At 39.2% G+C, this 21,767-nt stretch overlaps 1 pseudogene; it reads left to right on the forward strand.

Annotated features, from left to right (window-relative positions):
- Positions 1–6,304: 6,304 nt before the first annotated feature.
- LOC116682465 (NLR family CARD domain-containing protein 3-like) lies at positions 6,305–13,777 on the forward strand (annotated as a pseudogene).
- Positions 13,778–21,767: the final 7,990 nt, after the last annotated feature.

Genomic DNA, 21,767 nt, shown 5'->3' on the forward strand with positions numbered 1-21,767 from the left:
TTCGTGACCCCGTTTTGTTTCAATCAATTCAAAACTTTAAAAACTGTTAAAGTACAATTTTGTTTATCAATGTTATTGTTGAGTTGTTTTGATATTAACCCCAGTAAGCACACATACGTCGGCACGACGTATTGGCGATGTAATCAAAATACGGCGGGGATATGTAGTAGTTTGGTCGTTTGCTCACTGGCACGACGTCCCCGAGACGTCGCTGTATACTTTCTTTCTGCGACGTGCAGCCGCTCTTTTCCACGCTATATATATTTACATCGTTCTAACGTATGCCATACGCGTACAGATGTAGGCTCATTACATCGTTCTAACGTATATAATACGTCGTACAGATGTAGGCTCATTACATCGTTCTAACGTATATAATACGTCGACAGATGTAGGCTAATTAAATCGTTCTAACGTATATAACTCGTCGTACAGATGTAGGCTCATTACATCGTTCTAACGTATATAATACGTCGTACAGATGCAGCACATTTACATCGTTTGTAACGTATATATACGTCGTACAGATGCAGGCACATTTACATCGTTCTAACGTATAATATATATTCCAACATCCACTTTACATTTTACAGATGCAATCTCGGGCACATCTTCCTGACATATGTTATACTAGAATAGATGTCAGGAAGATGTGCCGATCAATTGATCTTGCATTACCCATTTAACACTGATCAGTATAGGTCATACGAAATTACTTTAAATATCTTTACTAAATTACATTAATTGCTAAAGTAAGAGATAGGTCATACACAATTACTTATAATACATTTTATTTATGAAGCACTTTTAAGGGTACTCAATTTACATAGTTCAAATTATTATAGAAAATGGCACACTATAGCACATTATAAGCTATTCTGAAAATACAAAAAATATCATGTAGCTATATTTTTGAGATAATTATCCTACTTTGTCTATACTAAGGGCTAAAGTACAAAAACACTTGTAAAAAGCTTAAACCATGTTTTGTTTTTTAAGTCTGCCACTGTAAGCCTCCCTCAGGCAAAGAGCTGGGGCACGCACGTTTCCTGGGAACGGTGTGCAACGGCTTTAGTCGTTTTTCTCTCATTTGGTGGCTTTCTCAATTATTGGCTGTGTGTACTTCCAGGTGATACCCAATCAGAATCAGTTAAGCGAAAAAGTCATTTATCCATTTTTGGATGCCATGGATCATGATAATGTTATTTGAACCCAAAGACACTGACCAATTGAGCCAAGAATAACATTTATTTATTTAAGAAAATTCATTACTTTTCTTAATCTATAGATCACTGACATATACAATATTTTTCTATTTTGACTACATACTTCACAAAGCAGTGTGTACATGTTGGAGAACAACAACTAATTCCCACACTATATTGTCCACTGTCTATCATAATGTCAATTATTTCAGTAGCTAAAAAAGGGCGTCTCTGCTCCAGCCTCTCTCCAGTCTGTTGCCAGTCTAGGAAGTCCTTATAGCCTACTCGCCTTCAGACAATAGGATTCCTCTGTGCTGCAGATGTGGCAAAAACAAAAGATTTGGGTTAAGTGCTTTATTCAAAGATGTATCTTTTAATGCATGGAAGTATTTTTTTATTTCATTTTTTGTTTCTTCTCTTTGTTTTTAGGAAGTGATTGAGTTTTTTTGCAGATGTGAATAGAAGACCAGCTTCATTAAGTAGAATATGGCAAGCCAAATGTTGTTAACATAGTTATATTCTCTGCAAACTTTTCCTCAGATCTCCAATTCAGCCTTTTCATATAATTGAACAGTAAGGCCATTTGGTCAGTAGGGGGAGCTGCAGTTTGTGCAGTTTCATTTTGGATGAAGTTCAAGATCTACAACAGGTGGGTTGTTTACACTAGAAAGGATACAGCTACGGCCAAAAGGTTACGCAAAAATTCTGCTTAATCTAGACCAATATAATTACATATTTGTTATACTTTCACCGAGAAAACACGTTACGTTCTTCTGGATTTTAATTCAAATCCGATCTGTTTCCTGAACTGAACTACTCGTTTTGGTGCCTAAATTTAAAAGTTGTTTTGTCACCGAAGCCGTGTCCCATCTAGCCTCAACCACTGTTAAAGCGCCATTCTGACAATATGTATTTAGATCACTTTCTAAATTAAAGCTTTAAATAGCTGTTATACATCGTCCCATAAAATTGCTGTAACATTCTCTCTAAAAGGGCTAACATCAAGGTTTCATGGTAATCACAATGATTTAAAAAGTATTTACTTTCTACACAAAAGTGCCATTTTATGCTGCCCTCTCTTTACTTCCTACTTCCATTTTCATTATATTTTAAAACTTACCACAGATGATTTGGCAAAGTAATGACTGGGAATATGGCAGCTTTCCGCATGTCTCACATGTCCTCTTGGCATCATGGCAGTTGAGAGCTCTGAAAAAGACTAACATATAAACATTTTAAATAAGATAAAATCCTTAATTAATCCCACAGTGGGAACATTTTCAGTGATACTCCATCAAGGGAAAGTGCAATGACAAACGCATCAGTAAAAATGCAAGAATAAAGCAGTTAAAACAGTTAAGGATACAGATAGAATGTTAAATAACACCGTATTCACAGTATTGCAGGAGTTATTGATTTTGCAAAATAAGGTGTAGATAGATGTTGCACATGAGTAAATTGTCACATGTGTGGTCTACTTGGAGCAGTGTTGATTATAAAGTCTGACAGCAGCAGGAAGGATCTGTGGCATCTCTCCTTCTTCACTGCACGTTTGGAAAACTAGAAAGATTAGGATTACAGGTGTTTAATTTGCATCATACAAAACCTAATATGACAACATACCTGGCTCTTTTCACAATTGTGGATGATGTCCTTCATCTGTGCATTGCCTTCTGTCACAACTCCTGCCCACGTCTTCTGATCTTCCACTATATATACACACAACATACAACATAAAAACAGACAAACTATGTGAAAGCTATCAACAAATATTGTTCTTTTGTGAGGATAAAGTATTTTTAGTATTGCAAACTATTGTTTTGAAATGAACACGGTGTATTTCTGACATTTTGTAGAAGATGGTGGATATTCTTAGCAAGAACCACTTATCTAATGAGGGATAACTGGTGAAACAAACAGTTTACAAAGTTACCCTTGCTTTAAATATGAAACGAAAAAAGTACCAATCAATTAATTGTGATATTGATGATTGTGAGTTTCAATATGTCCATCGAACGTGATTAGTCTTACTTAAAGCGGTTTATAAACCTCTAATGTCAGTTTTTATAACTAACGTTAGGTAGCTAGGTTATGGTCAATTTAGCTTCAACAAAACGTAAAACAAGTTATGTGACTGTCGGTAGTTAGCCAACAAAACGGTCACCATCTAATAACTGATATTTTATGACCGTTGGCACTCAGAACAGTTTTTAAACCGTTTTTAAAATCAATTGTTAACCAGATTTAATGTTCATGCCGAATGTACAGAAAATAACCACAGTCTTACTAAACTGTTTTAACTACATAGCTAGATAGTGCCATTTGGTGATAAGCAGGGTAAAAATAAAACCTTATTATCTATCACAACGTATTAAGTCCCGACCGTTAGCAGGCAATTAGACGCCCCCTGAACTTCTTCACCTTTTAAAAAATAAATAAAAATAATGGCTAGTTGACATATTAGCTATCACTATATTTCAAATTTACCTTACCATTTGATTTGATAACAAGTATTCAAGTCTTAAACTGTTCCCAGTTGAGGTTTCAGTTCCATTTAAGCCAATAAAAGAAAACTAACCGATACAAGCAAGTATGACTGAGTTACTGTTAGCTAGCTAACGCTAGCATCAACGGTAACGATATCGGGTAACGTTCATTATGCCTAACGATAACGTTAGCTAACGTTAATGGCCTGTGTAACGTTAACGTTGTGGTTGGTTAGCTAGCTAGCTAACGCTAGTGAAATTGGTAGCGAAATTTGGTTAGCTAGCTAGAACACTGGTATTTAATTTTAAATGAAGTGAAATCGCGGGCTGGTGCGATGTTGGCCTGATCTAAAGGCTTTAATATGATACTTTAAAACCATGACATGGCGTAGTTACTTAGCTTGCGTTAGTAGCTAAAAATAGCTTGTTATTTGCCAAAAGAACACCAACTTCCACATGCGAAAACGTCGAAATATTGTTTTAGCTAACGCTAAGTTATTAAAATGAAATAGTGCTTACCATAGAGTTTAACCAACAACGAAGCAGTCGTCCCTCCTAATCCTTCGTCGACTGGCGACTTTTTTTCCTTCCTTGTTGACAGTGGCGCGAATATGTTGCTGGAGAATTCAGATTTACTGTCCATCACATCAACAGTGTGTGTAACGTTAAGACGTCCAGACGCTCAATAAACGATGCTTCCAAATGACCCGCGAACAACTGAGGAACCTGTAATACATTTTACCGACATATTTAATACGTTGCTGCGATGTATAGATTTCTATCACAATACGACGTCCAGGCGCTCAATTAACGATGCTTCCAATGACCCTCGAACAACTGAGGAACTTTTAATACATCTAAAAGACGCATTTAATACGTTGCTGCGATGTATAGACTTCCATCGTAATACGACGTACATACGCTCAATTACCGATGCTTGCAAATGACCCGCGATCAATTGCAGATGAAGCGATCAATTGCAGACGTCGTGCCGACGTATGTGTGCTTACTGGGACGTAGCCTACATTGATGAAACCTGCAGCGACGCAGCCATTTCTGCCAACTAACGGTTTCCTGAGGAGATAAGGATCTGCACACACAAGAACAAGAATACAAAAATAAACATGTTCTTTCCAAGGCTCCTTTTTAATTTATATTCTGTATTGTGTTCACACTTCACTGAGACATTGCTGCAAAAGGCTACAATTTCTTATAAGCATGGCAAGAGGCATGGGATGGGAGAGGCAAGTTGCAGCCATAGAAGGATTTTTTTAGTTTGCCTAAAATCTGCATTTATTTAGAGACGGACATATATTTTTTAATATTAAAAACAACAACAAATGTCAAGTATTTTATTCATTAGCATGATAGTTGACGCAAGCTTTTACTTTGAAAAGTAACAGAGATAGCCTATTGTTTAAAGTATTTTTATTCTATGCGAGCTTTTATTTAGAAAAGTAGAAGCTCGGGGACGGCACCAGGCGCAATGGCAGAAGGATTTTTTTTTGATCATATATTTGTTTTATAGATAGACAAACAGAACATTTTTTAAGTATTTTATTAAGAGCATGATAGTCGACAAGAGCTTCTTTCATTCCAGATGCAAGCTTTTTTTTGAAAAGAAGAAGCTTGGGGATGGCAACAGGCAGGACGGAATGACATGGGATGCTCCAGGCTGCAGCCATACACTCTTACTTGTGACACACGTATACTAACAATGGGATTTCTTTCACAATAAATGTCTGGAGAAAAGAGCAGCCTCGCTTTCACAATAAGAGTCTTACCATCCTGCTCTCAACCATTCAGCCTCTTTTCTCTCAAGTTAACAACTCTTGAGTTTATCTTTGTTTCTGTATTTATTGATAATTTCATAACAACGTTAATATCTGTATGGCAGTAATCTAGTGAAGGCCATATGGTGGAGTCAGCCTTAGTTAGTTAGTTAGTTAACTACTAACTGGTAGTTGGTTTCTGTGGACAGCAGGTGGTGGTGTTGCTTCAACAATGAGCCGAGACTCCAACACACACAGCTGTTTTGTCTCATTAGCACTCAAACTTAGTACTTTTAATGAAGTAAAGGATGCAAATACCTGCTCCACCGCTGCCTGAGGAGCATTTCAGTTGAATGCAGGACTTTAACTCAGTATTTGGGATTCTTCTCCAAGACTAGAAAAGTATTAAATAACAAAAATAATTCATTTAAATAAGAACACTTTGTCTCTAAATGCAGACTGTTTTACAATCAGTTATATGTAGATATAGCACCACACACAAACACACGCGTACACACACACACAAACACGCACGCACGAACGCACGCATGCACGCACACACACACATAGACGTATGTATGCATGTAGTTCATGCATTGTTTACATTCCATAGCCATAGTTTTTCTGGTCTTATAACGCAGCAATACATTCTCCTTCTATCTACCATGCATCTGCTAATATCACTTTGTACCTTTCTGCTTATTCATGTTTCTGGTTGAACATAAACTGCATTTTGTGCTTTGTACTCTGCGCAACGACAATAAAGTTGAATGTAATGTAAGACAAACAGCTGATTTCCACTAAATTAAGGGGGGGGGGGGGGTGCAGATCAGGATGATTAGAACAGGAAGAGGTGAGTCAGCTGGAAACTGAAGGCTGAGGCAGGGTAAGTGTTAATCCAACATTTATTATTTTACTCTCAAAGTCTCTGAGTCTGTTTTCCTCCCTGAGGAGGAAAGAAATGTTAGAATGATTGACAGTATGATTCATGTGTGTGTGTATGTATATGTGTGCATGTTCTTGTTGAAACTCGATTGTTGTGTTGTGAGCTCCCAGTCAGTGTTGCTGTTGTTTTTCTCTCAGACTGACTTCAGATCAAAAGATGAATGATTTGGAGGAAGAGGAGGACGGAGCAGAGTCTGTAGTATCAGGCTGTCAGTCTACGAGTGACCGGTCCAGAAGAAACCTCCAGACTTTATAAAGAATCTGGACCCTCAGACACAAAGTAAGAGACCTGACTAACTTTGAATCCTTTTAATTATTGGCAGCAATTTGTGTAGCGTTCCATAATTGTCTTTTTAAAGATAATATAAGGTGTTGAGGCTATCCTATGAGCTTCGACATGGACAGCATGGAGTCCAGGTGCTGATTAATAAAGAGCTGTGGCATGCTCACGGCTACGGTGAGAACCGTGTGTTTCCCCCCCCCATCCACACCTTTCCGTCACTGATCACCACAACTGTAATATAGGCTAACTAACTCTCAGTGACATGCCACACTCCCAAGTGGCTGAAATAAAGAACTACATTATCCAAACTAAAGGTGGATGCAAATGGCTCATACGTGATGGTTAAAGTACATTCATAAAACCTGTTGGTGTTTGCAGAGTCCAGAACCAGAGACGGAGACCAGAGTCTCTAGTATCCGTTGTCAGTCTATGAAGGGTTACCATCAATGCCAGAACCTCCAGGTCTCAGTACTGGACCTGGACCCTCTGACAGATAGCAAGAGAACTGATACCAACTCATTCATGTCTCATTCCTCTGCTAATAGTAATAAAATATACTGACCATAAGTCCAGATAGTGGACTGATGGATGGAGAGATGCCAGTTCACATCCTGGGAATTGCCAATGTGCTTTTGAGCAAGGCACCAACCTCCCCACCGCTTAGGGTGCCTGTCCAGCACTTTGACATCACAGCAGAGTGTAAATTATATTTTCCCCACTGTGAATCAATGACAATATAAGGCTGAATCCCATTTCTCCATCTTACCCCTTACCCCTTAGCCCTAACCCTTATCCCTTGCCCTTAATCCTGTTTGGACAACAGCGTCATATTCAGTTATTTATTTAATTTTTATAGTTATGTATATTCACTTGGTGGTGCAGAGGCAGATTATTAGAACTATAACTTTATGTGTGAACATACCACACACATAAAAGGCACTCAATGTGTAAAACTAAAAAAGACACAAGACCACAAACAAAAAATAACTACAGCTATTCTGATATTCCACAACAGTCTGAAGCCTGTTTGGCTTGGGCCCAGTGACAGGCTGGAGCCTCATGGCATCTACCCTTTTAAAGGGCCTAGAGACATGATTGGAACTGCTAAAATTAGCTAATGCTAAAAATTATAACTATTAGAAGCAAAATTCACCAAGACCTGCCTTTAACTGGCACTGACTTATCTCTAAACTCAGGAACCTTAGAACAGCTGTAAACCAGATACATGTTTGACTGCTTTGCTTCACTTGATCTTTATCAATTTAATTCAATTATTTCTTCATCTAAGCCATCAACCTGCCTCTTAGATCCCATCCCGACTAGGCTACTTAAAGAAGTTTTACCATTAGTCACACTTCACTACTAATATAATCAATTTGTCTTTATTAACAGGCTATGTACCACAGCACTTTAAAGTAGCTTAATTAAACCTCTTCTGAAAAGCCAAACCTTGATCCAGATGTTTTAGCCAACTATAGACCTATATCCAACCTTCCATTTCTCTCTAAGATTCTTGAGAAAGCAGTCGCCAAACAGCTGTGTGACTTTCTGCATAGCAACAGCTTATTTGAGGATTTTCAGTCAGGATTTAGAGTTCATCATAGCACAGAGACAGCACTTGTGAAAATTTACTAATGACCTAAATTGCTTCAGACAAAGGACTTATCTCTGTACTTGTTTATTAGATCTTAGCGCTGCATTTGATACCATTGACCATTATATCTTATTACAGAGATTGGAACATTTAATTGGCATTAAAGGACTGCTCTAAGCTGGTTTAAGTCTTATTTATCAGATCGATCTCAGTTTGTTAATGTTAACGATGAATCCTCTGTGCACGCCAACGTTAGTCATGGAGTCCCACAAGGATCTGTGCTCGGTCCAATCCTGTTCACTTTATATATGCTTCCTTTAGGCAGTATTATTAGGAAACACCCATAACTTTCATTGTTATGCAGATGATACTCATATATCTTTCACTCAAGCCGGTGAAACTAATCAGTTAGCTAAACTTCAAACGTGCCTTCAAGATATTAAAACCTGATGACCTGTATTTTTCTAATGTTAAACTCCGATAAAACTGAAGTTATTGCTCTCGGACCCAAGCACCTCGTGACGCACTATCCAAAGATATAGTTACTCTGGATGGCACCACCCTGGCCTCCAGCCTACTGTGAGGAATCTTGGAGTCATCTTTGATCAGGACATGTCCTTTATTCCCATTTAAAGCAAATTTCAGGATCGCCTTTTTTCACCTACGTAATTTGCAAAATCAGAATATCCTGTCTAAAATGATGCAGAAAAACTAGTCCATGCATTGTTACTTCTAGGTTGGATTACTGCAATTCTCTGTTATCAGGCTGCTCGAAAAAATCCATAAAGACTCTACAGCTGATCCAGAATGCTGCGGCACGTGTTCTGACGGGAACCAGGAAAAGAGATCACGTTTCTCCTGTTTTAGCTTCTCTGCATTGGCTTCCTGTAAAAATTTAGAATAGAATTTAAAATCCTTCTTCTCACCTACAAAGCTCTTCATGGTCAGGCTCCATCTTATCTTAAAGAGCTTATAGTACCTTACAACCCTGGGAGAGAACTACGCTCCCAGAATGCAGGGTTACTGGTGGTTCCTAGAGTCTCTAAAAATAGAACAGGAGCCAGAGCGTTCAGCTATCAAGCTCCTCTCCTGTGGAACCAGGTTCCAGTTTGGGTCCGGGAGGCAGACACCGTCTCCACATTTAAGAGTAGGCTTAAGACTTTCCTTTGATAAAGCTATAGTTAGGGCATAGAATCGAATATTGTTAGGGAGTAGTAGTTAGTCACATTGTTTTCAGATTTATCTATCATATAATATAACTAAAGGGAGACTTGGCATACAGCCCGATCCGGTTGGGAGAGTTCTCTGGCCGGCCGGGCTGGAGCTCTCTTTACCTCGTCTCTCTTGGTTTTGTTGTAATAGTTTTAGACAGCTGGGACTTATTTTGATACACTAGTTAGGCATAGAATCGAATATTGTTAGGGAGTAGTAGCTAGTCACATAGTTTTCAGATTTATCTAACATATAATCAAGAATATAATAGAACCAAAGGGAGACTTGGCATACCCCGATCCGGTTGGGGAGAGTTCTGGCCCGGCCGGGCTGAGCTCTCTTTACCCGTCTTCTCTTGGTTTTGTTGTAATAGTTTTAGACAGCTGGGGACTTATTTTGATACACTGAGCTCCTCTCTCCTCTATCTTTCCATCTTTTCATTTATGTGCATCCATGTCCCAGAAATGCTTGTTACTAACCTATTTCTGGGAGTCATTCCCCGGAGTCCTTATGTTCTTTTTTCCCCAGCATGTTCCCTTGGATCAGAGAGGCTCCGAAATCAGGGTAGCAGCTATTGCCATGGTTCCGCTACACGTTCTGTGATGCCATGTTCAACTGCTACACTGTGGTGCCCTGCTACGTCCTGCTACGTCCTGCTACGTCCTGCTGTGCCTTGTAATGCTGCACAGCGTCCTGCTATGCCATGAACTACCACAAAGAACTGCTACAAACTACTAATTTTTTCTATTTTTGTTATTGCCACTCTTCATTCTAACCCAACCGCCCGTCAGACACCGCCTACCAAGAGCCGGGTCTGACCGAGGTTTCTGCCTAAAAGAAGTTTTTCCTCGCCACTGTCGCACTGTTGCTTGCTCTGAAGAAACTAGAACTGTTGGGTCCTTGTAAATTCCGGAGTGTGGTCTATCTGTAAAGTGTCTTGAGATAATTCTTGTTATGAATTGATACTATAAATAAAATTGAATTGAAATTGAATTAAAATGATTATATTTTCATCTGAACACAAAAATCACGTTAAATGTGAAAAATCAAATCAAATCAATTAAATTTAAATCTAAATTTTGTGTTTCACAGGGACGTTATGTGTATTGGCATAAATAAAAACTGGTTAATCAATCAATCGCCAATGACAACCACCAGACCTGCTGTAAAAAACTCCTTTTTGCCGAATTTGATGATTTAAAAACTGTAGAATAAAACATAAAAAAGTCGAAATAGCATTCTCAGTTTCCAGTGTGTTGCTGTTTTTCCTCTCAGACTGACTTCAGATCAGAAGATGAGTGATTTGGAGGAAGAGGAGGACAGAGCCCCCCCCCCCTTGTGTGCAGACAGAGAGAAAATACTGGGGGGAACCAACTAAAACTTCTTCTTCATTTTGTGGCAGGTAGCAACCATAAAATGACCTAAAACGTAATTGCAATTCATTATTTATTCAGCAAATAACGTTTCCATCAGCGTTTATCACATAAGCCAAATATCATAAAATTTTACAATTGCTCACCTTGAAGGGGAGGGATCGAGTTGCCAGTTTGGTTCAGTGGATTAAGCAGGCTCAAATATACTCAGAGGTTTATGCCTTGATGCAGAGGACCAGGATTTGAGTCCAACCTGTGATGATTTCCTGCATCTCTTTCCCCTCTCCTCCCCTTTTCACCTAGCTGTCCTATCAATTAAATGCAGAAAAGCCCCAAAAAATACTCTTAAAGGGAGGGAGCGGATGACAGCAAGTATAGTAGGGCAGACATCTCTGCAGACGTGTAAATATGACGTAAAGATTTTTCATTAAATTGCTGAAGCAGTGGCGGATAGCATTTCTAGTTTTCTGTGCCAATGTCCTGATTGTTTTTATTGTTCTGTTGGTTTTGTGTTTGTGTTATTAAGTCTTATGAATTCGCTCCATATAGTGTTCCTGAAGGTTAAAAACAAACATCCGTGGACAGTACTGATTAAACGTTAGCAGCAGACAATAAAAAGGGCAGAAAATGGTCAAATGAAGATTTGGTCCAATTCTGTGTTGCAGAATATTTGAATTACATTCATGTCTTCATTTGATAGTTGACAAGATACAGAAAACAGTATGACTTACAGAGAAGGAACACATCCGGGCTTGAACCTGAGACTCTCTGTCACATGCTGTGTGTCTGAGACTGCTCGGGTACCTCAATATTCAGACTACTTACTACTACCCCAGTTCAACCCAAACGGATCAAGCTAAGCTGCTCAAAGTGACTGTGAAACAGTAAATAGTCATCTCTCTGCATAGTCATCTCTCTTTCAGGGAGGACTTTTACTGTGAAGGAGCTGCAGTGAATGTTGAGTTGTTTAATGAACAAACTACAGACAGATCACTAAATGGTTACTAAGACAGTCGGAGAGAAAATGCAGTAATTAGTGGTTATGAAAGCAGGAGAGTTGAGATTAAAGTAACAGTTTAATTACAGACTGAATTCAAACAGAACAGTAACAATACTTTTGCTTTTCTCTGAGCTTTGAGGTTTTTTCAAGTCATTTTATAAAGAAATGTGTTGACAGAAAGAGGAAGAGGGGTGATGTTTGAGAGGAGGAGCAGCCGTCCTGCTGTGCTTTGTGTCAGGACGTCCTGAAGGATCCAGTCTCTACCAGCTGTGAACACTGGTTCTGCAGACAGTGCATCACCTCATACTAGAACCAGGCTGCTTCATCAGGAGACTGGATCTTTCCCCAGTGTGGTGAAAGATCCAGAAAAAGTAAGACTGTCCATCTGTCGGCTGATGTCTTCACGTCTGAAAACAGGAATCTTCTTGTGTCCTTAATGAATATACATTTTGTATTTCCTGACAGTGTACGTTGTTAAACATGAACATAAGACCAGAGTAAAGGGGACATATGAACGTGTGACTGAAGGAGCTGATCAAACAGGAAGTGGAACCCTCCTCAGCAGGATTTACACTGTGGTCTACATCACAGACAAACTGAGTGAGGAGGTTAATACCCAACATTAGGTTCTACAGCCCTGGAAAAACCTTCTCAGTGCAAAAGTTCTGTCTGGACTGGGCCGAGTGTTTTGAAAACCAAGATGTCGATCTGGTGATTCCTCTTTCCTTCAGGGAGCTGAACCTGATCAAAGATGAGCAGTTCAGTCTTCTGGAGCTGCTCCATGTTTTCCATCCAACATCACAGGAGGTCCCCGCAGAGAAACTTCTCTTGTCTTTGATGGCCTGGATGAAAGCAGACTTTCACTGGATTTCAACAACAATGAGGCTGTTCATGATGTCACACACAAGTCCTAAAGTCAAATTGCTGTTGACAAACCTCATCCAGGGGAAGCTGCTTCCCTCGGCTCTAGTCTGGATAACGTTCCGACCTGCAGCAGTCAATCAGATCCCTCCTGCGTGTGTTGACAGGGTAACAGAAGTACAAGGCTTCACTGACGCCCAGAAGGAGTAGTACTTTCAGGAAGAGAGTCCACAGGAGCTGATGGAGGCTGACAGGGAAGTTCTTCTGAAGCTGGGGAGGCTGGCATTTGAAAAGCTGGAGAAAGGAAACATCATGTTCTACCAAAAGACCTGGAGCACTGTGGTCTGGATGTCACAGAGGCCTCGCTGTACTCAGGAGATTGTTCACAGATCTTCAAAAGAGAGAGTGCGGTCTTCCAGAAAACAGTCTACTGCTTCGTTCATCTGTTCCACTGTTACACCAACAGGATCACACAGGTACTCAAGGACTTCCTGGGAAAAGACTGAGCCTGTGACAACAGTGACCTAAATGATGGCAATGATAACATTACCCAACTCTAATGTCTTCCTGAAGAGAACAATGGAGGAGTAAAAATGGCCACCTGGACCTGTTTGTCCGCTTCCTTCATGGGCTCTCTCTGGAGTCCACCCAGAGACTCTTAGGAGGCCTGCTGGGTCAGACAGAAAACAGTCCACAAATCATCTAGAGAGCCATCAACAACCTGAAGGAGAAGAAGACCAAAATTTCTCCTGACAGAAGCATCAACATCTTCCACTGTCTGACGGAGATGAACGACCACTCAGTTCATCAGGAGATCCAAGAGTTCCTAAAGTCAGAGAACAGATTAGAGAAGAAACTCTCTGAGATCCACTGCTCAGCTCTGGCCTACATGCTGCAGATGTCAGAGGAGGTTCTGGATGAGTTGGACCTGGAGAAGTACAACACATCAACGGAGGGAAAACAGAGACTGATTCCAGCTGTGAGGAACTGCAGAAAGGCTCGGTAAGTCCATTGATTATCAACACAATAAATTAATGTAAAGCTGACGCCATCAGTATTAGAGTAAAGATACACACTTTACACACATTGAGATTATAAATCATGCATTACTAATTTTGGCGATATTTGTGTTACTACAAACAGCTCTTGAACATCAGTAACAGTTTATTTATTTATTTGTTTATTTTTTATTTATATATTTGACAGGGACAATGCTCAGCTCCTTAGCAGTACCATTATTGGCTATAAGCTAATTTTCAGCCGTATTCCCTGGGCAGGAAACAGAGAATAACATGTCTGTCAGAAGGGAAATCTAACACAGTAGTAAAGACAACAATCACATGTAACAGTATTAAAACTTGCCCATTATAAGAACAAACAACAAAAACACTACTTTGACAGCAATAACCACAACATGAAGACAACGGCAACAATACAATTTCACAACATTAAAACACAACAACAATATTACCAACAATAAAATCACAGAGACCACTACAACATGACTTCACTACATAAAGATTGGCTGTTAGTGTTTATGTTGGATGGGAGCATGATTGGGCTGATTTCAGCCATGATTTCATTTTTAATTTAAAACCAGTAAAGTTATTAAGTTCTCTGATCTCGATTAGTGCTGAGTTCCAATATTTTGTGGCTCTAACAGAGAAGACTGATCTGCCCGATGTAGATCTGTTCTGTACTGCACAGTCACCTATGCTGTTTGTCCTAGTTCCCCTCCCAGGGCCTGAACACAGTGACACAAACTCATTTAATGGCAGAGCGTTCAGATCACTGATTACGTTATAGACTAGACTAACATCAGCAAGAAACAAAACTGTCAAAGGGTATGAGATTATGTCTTTGGTTTATGTTACAATTATGGTAACTAGGCTTATTTGTTAATATTTTTATTTTTATTTTTAACAGTGATATTCTTTACAGTTATGATATGAGTGAAATAAAATCAATGACTGCATTAAAACCTTTTCTGCATGTAAAGTGAACAGATTTATAATGTCTCACAAACATAAACAAAACACAAAACCTCAACACGCTAATTGGCTTATAAATGGATTGTTATCTTCTTCATTTGTTCTTCATTCAGATTGACAAGCTGCAGATTTTCAGAGATCAGCTGTGCTACTGGGACCTCAGCTCTGAAGTCCAACCCCTCCCATCTGAAAGAGCTGGACCTGAGCATCAACATCAACCTGAAGGATTCAGGAGTGAAGGAACTGTGTAATGGATGGAGAATTCAGATTGTAGACTTGAGACTCTTGGGTCAGTTCATGTATTTTAATGTTGTCCAGTGTAATTTATGAAATTTAAATCCATAACAGAAGTTTTACATTTATATAAGTTCCCCTGTTTTTGTTTTTTGTGTCTGAGTACAAATCACCACAACTCTTTGTTAGTTTTCAGTTTGAGCAGTTTGTCTCCAGATGTAGTCTGGACTCAAACTGGATCACTGTCAGAAAACTCTAAGATTTAGTTTTCATTGCGCTGCAACATTAAATCAGAATGTATGATTATTTTCACATGGGAAATCAGAATCAGCAATACTTTATTGATCCCCAAAAGAAAATTCTGTGTTGCAGTTTCACAAAGTATATAAATATCAGAGTATAAATATAAGTAAAGAAATACAAGGAGTGGGGATATGTATGGTATTTACATAGTTAGGAATTGTAATCGTGAACATTAATAATGAATAAATAGTAGCAGCAGAGCATTGCACAAATGCATTTAAAATTAAAAGAAAATTGGTAGAAAAAGTCATATTTTGATTTTCAACATGACGATTGCCACAACAAATGCACCAAACACTTTGTTTTTCTCAACTGGAACATACAAATAAAATATAAATACCTGGTGTTAAAAAAAAGAATAAAAAAAGAATAAAAAAAACTACTGTGATTCCTCAAATAAAACTGGGAGTCAATTAAAAACACACGCCCATACACACACACAGAGGCACACACACAAACACACTCTCACTCACTCTCCCACGCGCTCTCTCACACACACTCTCACTCACTCTCCCACGCGCTCTCTCACACACACACACACACACACACACACACACTCACACACACCAGAAACATGCACTTTCTCTCTCTCTCTCTCACACACACACACACAGACACACACACACACACACACACAGAAACATGCACTCTCTCTCTCTCTCTCTCTCACACACACACACACACACACACATACGTTGAAGGAGCACGGAGAGTGGAGCATGTTTCCAGATGTGTGAAGTCTCTTCCGTCTGATCTGTCTCCAACAAGGTGAAACCTCAACATGTCTCTGATGCTTCCTGTCAGAAAATGATGTCACTTTGTGTCCTGACGGTAAACAGGATCATAAATGATGCACTGAATACATGTTTGTAGGGGGAGGTGATAGATCTCATGTCAGATGAAGAGACCGTGCATCTCTCTTTACTCAGTGCACATCAGATCCAGTGATGAAGATGATGAGGATGAAGCAGAGCTCTCAGTCAGTCAGCTTTGTGGTGATGAAGATGACAGTGGTGATGAGGATAGCCACAGTCTGTGGTTTGAAATGAGAGCAGCAGAAGTGCTGTCCATGTTTCTCTTTTACTTTTTTTATACATAAAGTCTTATTTGTGTATTTAAATTAGTCATTTTTCTTTAGTTCTAACCTAAATAACACAGTTTAAAATTTTAAGAATCCGAGAGATGAAATTACAGTTTTTCTCAATTGTTTACACACAAATACTGGTACTTGAGACACAATGACCACAACATGTAACTCAGTCACCAACCCCCTGAACCAATTCTGCTAAACTACAAGCACAATTCCTGCTCTACACTCAGACTGCAGTTCTAAAACACACTTTTTTCAAAACACTACACACAATTCTCTACCTTTGGCACAATTTTCATGAAGAAAATCTCTTGTCTTCACAAGGAACACACTGCCTTTCAAATATGCACACTGACTCATCACAAGGGCAAACACCCGTCACACAGTTTTCCAATCAGCAATCAGAGCTTTAGCATAAAACGGCAAAAGGTGAGCTCTTCTGTTGTGGAGGATTGGAACATTGGAAACAGAGTCAGAACCAGAGGATTGAGAGTAGTAGGAGGAGGTGGACGAGGAGGAAGAGGAAGAGAAAGGCCAAGGACTGTAATCTCTGATGGGCAAAGAGTACAGCCAAAATGTGAGCAGGTACACTGTAGCATCCATCATCCCGAATTTCCGAAATGAGAATAGGTAAGAAATCTACTCTCACTAGAATATTGCAGTACTGCACAGTATTCCTACTTTGTATTCCTTCACAGTATTTACAGTATTTTACTATTTGTTTGGCAGAACAACACAAGGTGGTCGGGAACGTCTTCTGTCTCTTTGACAGGAAACTGAACTCATGAATATGGTCCTAGAAAATAATGCCACAACACTACGTTACAGTTTTTTCCTATTGCTAACACACAATTTTGCAAACTAGTCTGGTTTTATCAAAATACATAACACAATTCACAAAACCACACACCCAAACTGCAAAACACCTCATATATCCTGCAAAATGAAGCACTGCAACCAAAACTACACATAGCATTATCAAAATCAAACTTTTGCATGAAATGCCACACACTTCATTCACATTACCAGATTTTTGCCTAACCAACTACACACTGTTGGGCATAATGAAAAGCACCCTCATCTTTACTATGCCTTGCCATAATACTAAAATATGTTTTAGATTGTTCACATGCACAGAAATATTTGCAGATACACACACATGCTGGTAAAACATTATTTTATGTTTCACTACAGTGAACAAGTCAGTGCAAAAAATTGCAGATATTTACATGGAACTGAACAAAAATATTCTTACAAAAAACAGTAAACTGAAAAAAAAATTTCAGACAAAATATATCACAGTAAAAAAAAGAAGCAAGAAAAATAATTACAGTTTTTTCCATTTGCCGCACAGCCGGTTCGGTCCACAACATCTCGGCATCACAGACAATATGTCCCCCCCACAGACATCGAGGGGGAGCACCTTGAGTGCCTTATCCATCCCTGAATTGCACCCACATCCATCTCATCACATGCCTCTTCCATAGCCTGCACAAGAGGCACGCGCACAAAGGGCCGCGGGTCGTATACCTTCCACCACCGCCATGCCGAAAAGAACTCTTCTTTGAGGTTCAGACATGGTGAGAATGGTGGGAGGTATCGCACGAGAAATGGTGGGTGGTCAGCGAACCAGTTTTGTACAGCGGCTGCACGATGAACGCTCACGTTGTCCCATACTACAACGTACCGGTTTCCTTGATGGTCTGCATCATTCATATGCTCTGGTAGTGTGAGAATGTTGTGAAGTCTGTCCAGAAATGTGAGAATATGTGCTGTGTTGTATGGTCCAAGGTTGACATGACGGTGGAGGACAACATGCATACTGGAGATGGCAGAGCACACTGTGATGTTCCCACCACGTTGGCCAGGAACATCTATGATGGCTCTGTGGCCAATGACGTTTCTCCCCCTTCTTCTGCTCTTTGCTAGGTTGAACAAAGCCTCATCTATAAAGATAAACTCATGTGGGATTGCATGTGCATCCATTTCCAGTACTCCCTGAAAACACATACAAATCTGTCAATATGGTGTTATCCAGTATACAGGGAAACAATGTTCCTCCACCATGGTGTTGTCTCTCAGTCCTTTAGAAAAAACAAAATAAAGAAATATATAGGGCTTGGACAATGCAGCCTAAATATTATTCTTTTCATAGTGCTAACATCCTGATTGGAGTGTTTACAATTAACCAATGGGTGTTTGGCAAGGTGGCACATGTAATTAGTCATTTAGCTCATGTAGTGTCATTTTAAATGGCAGTGTTTTGAAATGGCAAACATGTGACTTTATGTCAGATTGTTGTGTCTTATGCAGGAAACTGTGTTCAGTGCATTTAAAAAGTGCCATTTTGAAATGCAAAATGTGTGTAAAGCAGAAAATGTGTTTAGACTTATTGAGACTTGAGAGGAAGTTTTGCTCTCTGTGTGTCAGTTTAAATAATTGTGCTGTGCATGTCATTTTAGTGTGTTAGCAATTGGAAAAAACTGTAAATACAAAGAAAAACAATGACATATTTCAAAACATTGATAGGGTAAGCTTATCAACACTGGACCGTGTCTTGTGCAGAAATCATCTCAGGATGAAGCCGGTCTACAGGGTGCCATTTGAACACAATTCAGAAAGAGTCAAAGAATTGCAATATTACTAACAAACAAATTTTATTTGGGACAACGGAAGTTTCCACAGGGCTGTTCTGGTTCATCACTGGTTCACTGCCCCCCCGGGCTTTTAGTTGTTTATCTCCCTCCATATTCTCCATTCCTCAATCCTATTGAGGATTTTTTCTGCCTGGAGATAGAAAGTGTTTGACCGAAATCCACAAATGCGTTTACCTCTTCTCCAAGCTATGGAGGACGCATGTGGACATCTAGCAGCTGATGCTTTTCATGGCTGGAATCGCCAGGCGATATTTCCCCCGCTGCTTGGCCCGGGAAAACATTACTTGTGATGTGGATGAGGTGCTGAGGCCAGACCGCATCAGAAGACAGGATGGAGCATAGTATTTTGTTTTTTGTTTTTTTACTGTAACTGTGTACAGTAAATTCTTCTGGTGTTTTGTATGTAGTGTATGAGCAACTTTGTGTTGGTTGGGAATGGGATGTTCACTGTGTACATGGTTTTTGTGGGACAAATAAAATATATTTGTTACTGTGTATTTGTGTTTTCTGAGTATAAAAACAAATATTTTACAACACACTTATGTATGTACTGACTGTAGTGTAACACTGAACAAAAAAGGCTTAAGTCATTCTAATGAATGGAGAAGAAGTGTTTTCCATTCATCGTAGTGTTTTACATTGAGCACATCAGTGTTCAACTGGTTCTTATGAATGTCTGTTCATATGATGGTTTGTGTGTGTCATTTTAAAACAAAATACCAATTTGAGAAGAAATAATATTGTTTTGAATGTAAAGTTTCATTTTGCAGGAGAATTGAGGGGTTTTGCCTATTGTGTGTGTTTTTTGATTTGTGTGTAGAGTTATAAGAATATGAGGTATTCTTTCAGAAAATGTGTGTAAACAATCAAGAAAAACTGTAAAGTCACAAAAGTACATTGTTTCATGCAATAAATCATTTAAAAAATGTATTTAGAAAGACAGAAAAATATGACATTAATATCAGAACTGCACTGCAAAAAAAACTAACTAAAGGTCCCTGTTTCTACTTTTACTGAGATTATTAAATTAAGATTAGTGTATTTACATTTGGCCAATTTCTATAGTTCTCAGCAATTAGTTATTATTTAGAACAATGAGTAAGTAAAAATTAACTTTGTATAAAAACAAGGAGAGAGGCTTTCTACCAGGTTTTAACGCAATTGTTGTTTTCTGCCTGTAGCCTTGTTACTAAATTACATAGTTGACATTTTAAGAGTAAGGCTGAATCCCATTCCTTCCCCTTACCCCTACCCCTTACCCCTTCCCCTAGCTTTTGCGCGTTCACGCGGGACCTAGTGCTGGTCCAATACGTATTACGAGCTAGGGGTAGGGGATAGACCGAGGGCTGTATAGCCCTTGAAACCTAGTGTGGATGCGACCTCACTAGAAAACACACAGGCATCAATGGCTACCCGTCGACCAGAGAGACTCATGAATGTAAGTACTTTCGGCTTAAATAATTGATTAAAAAGTTACGACAGTCTTGTTTTGTGGTCTATGCAGTCCTGTACATGTATACTTGCAACCATGTTCCTAACTGAAACTTTTTAAAAATCGCTAGCTTGCAATGCTAACGCTAATCGCTAACGCTAACGTTGATTTGTACAACAGTCCCACATATTTCTGCCTTGAATGGACTGTATACATCGCATAGATTGTATAGCTATATATATATATATTAACGGTCTACGATACATCGCTACGTGCCTAACATATACCGCCCTGTATCACACAGGAGCAGGGCTGCCAACTTTTCCAAAAACCTTGGAGTGAGATTTGGGGGGGGCCGACCCATATTTTGCCACGTACAAAGCAATTTCTTTTGGTCTTTATCCTTTAGGGTTTAAATTGGGATTTGGTATATGTGGGTGGATGGGGGACTCCCTAGGGGGGTCTGGGGGTATGCCCCCCCAGGGAAAATATTTGAAAAATAAACCATTAAATGGCACTTTCTGGAGAGTTTTTTTGCAAAAAAAATGGAGAAATCAAGTCTTACATGATATGTGCAAAACTGTAGGGTTAGGAGCCTTTGTGTTGTTGTATCAACAGGTTTTAGGGCATTCAGCATTTACATTATTAACTTCTTATGATATAAGAACTGACCCAGACAATGTGCCACACATAATGAACCACATGAAGAGACAGTAGCATATGTCAGCAACAGCTGAGAAGATTTGGGTCTGTGGGGAACAGGTCCAGGGGTCCCTGGTGTAGGGACCAGGGACCCAAAGTTAAATTAATGTTGAGGGATCAACTAAGACCACTGAAATTCTAAAGAATGAGAACCACTAAGTTACATAAATTCTAATCCTTTAACCTTTGTGCCAATGTTCAGTAATATTTGGCTTTCATCCTCTGGCCCCACTTACTGTTTTTACTTTTTTGTGAAAATAAAGACTATTTGTTCATTTTAAAAAACATCAAATTAATTATTTACAGTTACATTTAGAGATGCAGAGGTTAGAGATGCACAATAGTGGCCCAACGTTGCAGTATCGTATATATATATATATATATATATATATATATATATATATATATATATATATATATTATAGTATATATAGGCTAGTATAGCTCAGGTGTGTTTCACCAGATTTCTGCTCATATTTACAACTTTGTGCACATAACTCCTCCCATCTCTGTGTCCGAGATGTGGAGAGTTGTAATATAGTCTGCTGTGCATGTCATTCCTCCGCTGATATGGTAGATCTCATTCAGACCGTCTGACAGACGCAGAGGCCCATTTGGGTCTCTGGT

The sequence above is a fragment of the Etheostoma spectabile genome, unplaced genomic scaffold, assembly GCF_008692095.1.
Source record: "Etheostoma spectabile isolate EspeVRDwgs_2016 unplaced genomic scaffold, UIUC_Espe_1.0 scaffold00018797, whole genome shotgun sequence".
In the NCBI taxonomy this organism is placed as follows: Eukaryota; Metazoa; Chordata; class Actinopteri; order Perciformes; family Percidae; genus Etheostoma; species Etheostoma spectabile.